This window comes from Scylla paramamosain, chromosome 5, assembly GCF_035594125.1.
Source record: "Scylla paramamosain isolate STU-SP2022 chromosome 5, ASM3559412v1, whole genome shotgun sequence".
Taxonomy (NCBI): domain Eukaryota; kingdom Metazoa; phylum Arthropoda; class Malacostraca; order Decapoda; family Portunidae; genus Scylla; species Scylla paramamosain.
Window position 1 is genome coordinate 35,347,981 of NC_087155.1, and position 7,075 is coordinate 35,355,055.

A 7,075-nucleotide genomic window follows, 5' to 3' on the forward strand; every position below is an offset into this window, starting at 1 on the left:
GCCATCATCCACGTAACCATTTAAATATTTCAAATTCATATGTATCCTCCTCCTCCTCCTCCTCCTCCTCCTCCTCCTCCTCCTCCTCCTGCTCCTCCTCCACCTTTCCTACCCGCATTATACATTTTCTTTTCATCACCAAAATCAACAGCAATCGTAATATCAAGAATAGCAACACCAACAATCAACTCTACTCACTAAACACTAACCACAGCAAACGCCCCACCAACACACACACTCAAGTCCCAGGAAGGCTGCATCGCGTGAGGACCGAGGACAAACTGATGTATATCCACCTCTAATTTTCCTTTTCCTTTTCCATTTTTCAACCCGTCCCTCATTTTCTCGGATGCTAAGCTCCTCTCTTCCCAAATCGCCTTTCCGACTCACCCACCCCCCCACTAAGAGACCTTAATAATGTGCGTTTAGTATTAGACTTTTCGAGGAAATTCCCAGTGAGAGTGGAGAGGCAGAGAGCACGTGTGATACGCACTTGTAAGTCGCGAGAAGACACTCTTACGGATCTAAACAGATTAATAAGGCGAGGAGCAGCTTGCACGTCTGGCCTGTCACTTCTTAGGAGCGGGTTGTAAGTTTTACGAGATTTCTGTTGTGTAAAATGTGGCTGGGGGAAGGAAAGTGGTGATGGTGGTGGTGGTAGTGGTGAAATAGACAAGCAAGCAGTAAAAATGTGGGCTTGAATAACCTGTAGCTGGTGACGCAGTATAGAAAGAATTTGTCTTTCCACAGGACTACACCCCATTATAAAGGTATACAAGAAAGAGGCTTGACAACATAATAGATGGGCTTGTTAAAGGGAAGGAAAAACAGCAGAGAACCTTCTTATAACCAATGGAAATCAAGAACGCCAATCTTAGAATATTTAGAATAGTTAATGGTAAAACAGACTTACAATAAAGCGGAACATAATGAAAGAAATGTGTGAAATACAAAAATAGGGTTAATATTGAAGTAAAAAATAAATCGGTAAACAAAAAAGATAAATCAGTAGATAGTAGAAAATGTGAATAAAAAAAAATAGAATACATTAAAAGCCGCAACAAAAACCAATAGGTACATGAATAAAACGAGAATAAAGAAAGGCAACGAACATATGACATAAAGATGGAGGAAGAATGGTATCGGGAAAAAGACACTAGGGAAAACAGCTTCAGATGAGATAAGAACAAAAATAAATAAATAAATAAAATCAAGTAAGACCATGATTGCCTCTCTCTCTCTCTCTCTCTCTCTCTCTCTCTCTCTCTCTCTCTCTCTCTCTCTCTCTCTCTCTCTCTCTCTCTCTCTCTCTCTCTCTCTAACACAACAAAAAAAAAACAGAAGTACATAAGTTTTTTTTTTTTTTTCTCCAAGCACTCTTCTTCTCCTTCTCCACTTCACACAACTTTCAATAGTTTCCAAGCCGATTTGCAGGCGTGTAAGTCCCTCAAGATAGATCGACCAGGCACCCGCACCAGTGATCTTGAGGCGAGGCACTAAACACTCGACAAGGAGAGGAGGAAAATAACCGTTTTCTTGTCCACCTTTAAGTTTGCTTTAGGAAATGAAATAATCGCTGTGTTTTCCCTGTATGAATTAATAAGTAAGGAGTATAGTTTCTCTCTCTCTCTCTCTCTCTCTCTCTCTCTCTCTCTCTCTCTCTCTCTCTCTCTCTCTCTCTCTCTCTACACGCACTCAAGCACGCATTTTTCCCTCTTCGTCCACCTTTCATTCTTCTCTCTTCCCTCCCGGCTACTCTTCCTCACCTTCACCTCTCTCACCTGTCTTCCCTTCCCTGCTATTTCCATCCATCGCTTTTCTCCCTTCGTAGTCTGTTTTCCCTTTTCCTCTCTCTCTCTCTCTCTCTCTCTCTCTCTCTCTCTCTCTCTCTCTCTCTCTCTCTCTCTCTCTCTCTCTCTCTGGAACCTTTTATTACCCTCATTTTGTCAAGGCTTTTTATCTATTAAGTATTCCATTATAATATTTTACGGTGCCTGTGTGTGTCGACCTGAGCCGTTTTTTCCCTCTGCTAAGATGGCTTGGTAATAGCGCCAGTTCTATACCTTCCTTCCTTCCTTCCTTCCTTCCTTCCTTCCCCTTTTTTTTTATTTAATCCTCTTTCGCACTCGCTTCCTTAGTGGTAATTTGAAATCTAAACACTGGTGCCTTCTTCTGTCTGTCTGTCTGTCTCCCCTTTCTATCTCTCTCTCTCTTTGGCTGTGTATGTATTTTGTTGGATTGGTATTATTGTTTCTATGTTCTTGTTATTATTGATTGTTACCACCATTACTACCACCACCGCTGCTACTACTACTACTACTACTACTACTACTACTACTACCACTATTACTACTACTATTAAACGCAGGAGTAGCAGTACCATCACCACTTTACAGAAACATATCATACGCCATTGTCTCACTTCCCCAAGCATTTCTATTATTATTATTACTATACGTACATGAGAAGCTCAAAAAATACTTCCTTCATTTTAACAACCCACTGATTCTCTTGTTATACCGATATTTTCTACATTCCAATGAAACAAGGTAACTTCGCAGTTATCCGAGTAACAAATACTAGGAAAGTTGATTGGATGGAGCTAGGAACAAAGTCGTGATACTCTTACTGGACGAATAATTTCTACATTCCAAGAAAAAGACAGTGAAACTACACGGTTACCCGGGTAACAAATCATACGAATGCGTATTTGATAGTAAAATTATATTATAAAAGACTCTGAATTGAAGCTAATCAACCTGACCCTTTATTTTCCTTCATCTGGCAGCTAATAAGCTCATTTCAACACCACTCCAATCCAGTATGAATGACCGGCGGACAATGACCTTGCTATTCATGCGCTTCCAAATGTCAGCCTTGTTACAGACACTCATGCTCACACCCCCACACTCTTCATAATGGGTGGCAATCATACACCCAGCAAGTGATTTTCAAAACTGTAGATGAATTGGGGGTGCGCGCGCGCGCGCAGGCACGGACGCACGCACGGACGCACGCACGGACGCACGCGCACGCACGCTTGCACACATACACACACACACACACACACACACACACACACACGTACGTACGTACGTAAATATATATATATATATATATATATATATATATATATATATATATATATATATATATATATATATATATATATATATATATATATATATATATATATATATATATATATATATATATATATATATATACTCGTAAAATGTGATTCGATCTCATACTGGGGGGAGAGAGAGAGAGAGAGAGAGAGAGAGAGAGAGAGAGAGAGAGAGAGAGAGAGAGAGAGAGAGAGAGAGAGAGAGAGAGAGAGAGAGAGAGAGAGAGAGAGAGAGAGGGTGGGGGGGGACGTCACTGACAACCGCATTACCATCTGGAACGCCGTGATATCAGGTGAATCAGGGGAAAGCAATGAGGTCACTGAGATCACCCAGCGTCACCCCGGTGCTGGGAGCAGACTAAGCAGTACAGCGGCAAAAGATATGTGGCAGGGAGACATAGACGGGAGGAGTTCAATGTATGAGTAATTCACCACAACGAGAAGGTATTGCGTGTGCCACGTAACATGAAGACGAAAGATATTCATGGAAACAAAACAAATACAGAAGCAGATGATGGTATATAAAAAAAAAGGTACAAATATATATATATATATATATATATATATATATATATATATATATATATATATATATATATATATATATATATATATATATATATATATGTATATTCCGTTTCTTGGCTTCCCTCATCATGCATGTGTCCGGGGAGGCGCATAAGCCTCATCTTCCATTGGCCTCACTACACCACCGTCCATCAAGGTAATTGCTCCATCTATTTAACTTACGTGTTGGTGTAACGCTTAGCTCTTGACTGCAGGGATGAGGGACGCGGTGAAATAACGGGAGGCGGGCAGGGACAGGTGCCGCGAGGCTACTGCTCTCGACACTGCGCGAATACATAAGACATACGAGTATGAAACTTGGAGAATACATACACACCACATGTGTTTGAGTATTACAGAGGCATGTGTTTGGCGACGCAGGCGAGGGAGATCAGAACGGCAGAGTCCCAGGGGTATTAGCCAGTTCACAGGTGCCAGCGTTGTGCATCCATCCCCCAGTCGCTCGCGTGGGCTTCAACGCAAAGGGTAGAACGCACAAGACAAAGCCAATACGACTGCGAGGATGTGGCAGCAGAGGGAAGCGGAATTATGCAAACTAAAATACGCAAAGCAGCAGCCGCATCAGGCGCTCATTTTCGAGTTTTATGAAGCAAGCGTGACGCCCACGTCGCCGTGCCCCCTGCGTAGTGTCTGTGGAAAGCAGCGGGAAAAACAGTAAACGGGAAGGCCTTCGCTGCATCATTCTGGACCTTTACTCACGATAATAAAAAAATAAAATATATAATGACCCAGGACACAGGAAAAAAAATCAAAATACTCAGTATCAAGCTTGTCTGGAAATAGAAATACGAGAGAGAAAAAAAACAGAATAAGCCTCTTAAGTGAGTCTTGGTTTGTATTTCTTTGCATAGTGTGCTGTCCAAGGTAAGCACTCCTCTACTTACTAACAAACAACACAGTAATTCTCAACGTGATTCAGGCACAAAGAGAATGACTGAAACAGCTTCCACGACACACAACAGATAACGAATTGAGCTGGCATGGGAACGCTGGTGTTTGACAAAATTTACAAAAGAAAGTAAGATACAAGAGGTCATCAAAATAATACGGCTCATTTGCGCTAAGGAGTAACATTGCCCTGGTTTACATCTGCCGTCGTTAACCTCTTGCTTGGTTAAATTAATCCAGGTACTCATGATATTGCATGCCACGTGTCCATCTCAGTCACTAGCAAAGCACCTCTCGTTGTGTTAATACGCCTACACTCAACCTGGAGGCAGATTATGAACAAAATTAATACTAAATTATGCTGCAATGAATTATAACGAAGCTGCATATATTTACTTTTTCTTCCTTGAGAAAAATGAAGTTGAAATTCACGGTAAATCTTCCCTTACTGATTTTTCTCCAGTAAGGCTTTAGATTTCCTGTTTATTTTTCTTTAAGTCTATTGTATTATGGATGCAAATGAAGTCAAAGGCTACAAAAAAAAATAAAGTAACATTTTTTTACGGTCTTTTAGTTTATGGATGTAAAGGAGGTCACGGGATATAAAAACTCTAGGAAGTAATTTTGCACAATTTAAAATACCTACATATTTTTTTTTTTTTTTTTTTTACTGTCTCAGCGTTAAGCTTTGAAGGAAATTGATCTCAATCTTTACTGTTTTATTTTTCCATTTTCCTGTGAATGAAATGCCGTGATGTATCAAAACAATTAAACAATTATTGTGATGATATTCCGTCATATGACTCTTTCGTTGTATTCTGCTACAGCTTATTGGGAAAATGTGTGTTTTTTTTTTTTTTCATCAAGACTTCAGTTCACACTAAACAGGAGCGCCACGAAACCTGCTAATAAAAATTACCTTGTTTCTTTACGGAAAGGTACCAGAAATCAACTAATTTATCCACATAAATAAAAAAATAAATAAATAAAAAGAAAAATTACTAAAACTAGACAAATAAATCAAAACAACACCAAGGAACAATTTACACAAAATAAATACAGGAGAAAATACGAGCTAAGTATAAGTCTGAAAGAATAAAAAGTGAAAAAAATCGTATGCAAGCTTAAAACACCTGATTAATTATGCACCCAAGGACAAGGAATTAGAGGCACGTATATCTCATCACCACCCCCACCACCACCACCACCACCACCACCACTGTCACTGTGGACCACGTATTTTTTCCTGGTATTTTTCTTGCATCCATTTTCCTTTCTTTTTTTACACCTATCAGTCAACTGCTGTCCCCATGAGTTGCAGCAAAGTGCTTTCCTGCAGCTTAACCAGTGGCGCTGACAAACAAGTGAAGGTACAGATGCAGGATTACTGGAATTAGTGGAAGATCTCAAGACATGGCTGAGAGAGAGAGAGAGAGAGGATGAGAGAGAGAGAGAGAGAGAGAGAGAGAGAGAGAGAGAGAGAGAGAGAGAGAGAGAGAGAGAGAGAGAGAGAGAGAGAGAGAGAGAGAGAGAGAGAGAGAGAGAGAGAGAGAGAGAGAGAGTCCGCAATAACATCTTAGTGAAAGCCACACTAGCACGTAGGTACAACCGGATCCCTGGCGGTGTGGGGAAGTAAGTGCTTGGTGTCACTGGTTGGCAGTCCCGTGGCTAATCTCCGCTCGCGTTTCAATGCGGAAATGAATGAGAAGCTGTTTCCCTTTCTACTTTCCTTTGTCATTTGGTCAATCAGTAACAAGGAAAGCGTTTGTGATGACACGAGTACAATTTAATAGTGGAAAAAGAAACAAAAGCAGCTCTGGTCAGTTCCATACACACTTTTCTTTTAATTTCTAAAAGTATTAAGGGGAGAAAAATAAGTAAGTTAGATAATATTTCACTCTAAGTGCACGTGCTGCTTGTCAGTTAAAGAAACTATAAACCAAAACACCACACACGCATGACGAGAGATAACAAAAAAAACCTACAATCATTTCATGGAAAAAAACACTTACTACAAACACGGAAAATGCCTTAAAACAAAGTAAAAAATAAAATACTGCACCGTCCTTGTGTAAATTTGCAAACTTTACAAACTGGCAGCGCAGCAGAGCGCAGCAGAGCATAGCAGAACGACAGGAGAGCACAACAAAGCACAGGAGAGCACAGAGCAATCAAGAACAATCACACAGCTCAGAGCAGGAGCGAAATTTTAATGTTTTACGAGACAAGAGACAGACGAGCGACTCTACGAAGAGGAATTGCACTTTTTATAATACAAAAATAAAAAAAAAAGGTGAAACAGAAAGAGGCACGGCTGATGAAAAGAGAGAGGTAGGAGAAGGGAGAGAGGGGGGAAGGAGAGATAAGAAAGAAAAAGGATGTAACAATAGGCGTAGAGAATGAGGAATGGCGAAAAACAGAGAGGTGAGAGATAATGAGAAAAATAAAGGATAAAGAGAGAGAGAGAGA

At 40.3% G+C, this 7,075-nt stretch overlaps 1 long non-coding RNA gene across 1 annotated transcript in view; it reads right to left on the minus strand.

The window, feature by feature from the left end:
* Positions 1-4,527: 4,527 nt before the first annotated feature.
* LOC135100354 (uncharacterized) overlaps positions 4,528-7,075 on the minus strand; it is a 61,613-nt gene continuing 59,065 nt past the window's right edge. The window contains exon 2 of the long non-coding RNA XR_010268630.1: positions 4,528-4,928. This is a non-coding gene — a long non-coding RNA (uncharacterized LOC135100354). The remainder of the gene's footprint in view (positions 4,929-7,075) is intronic.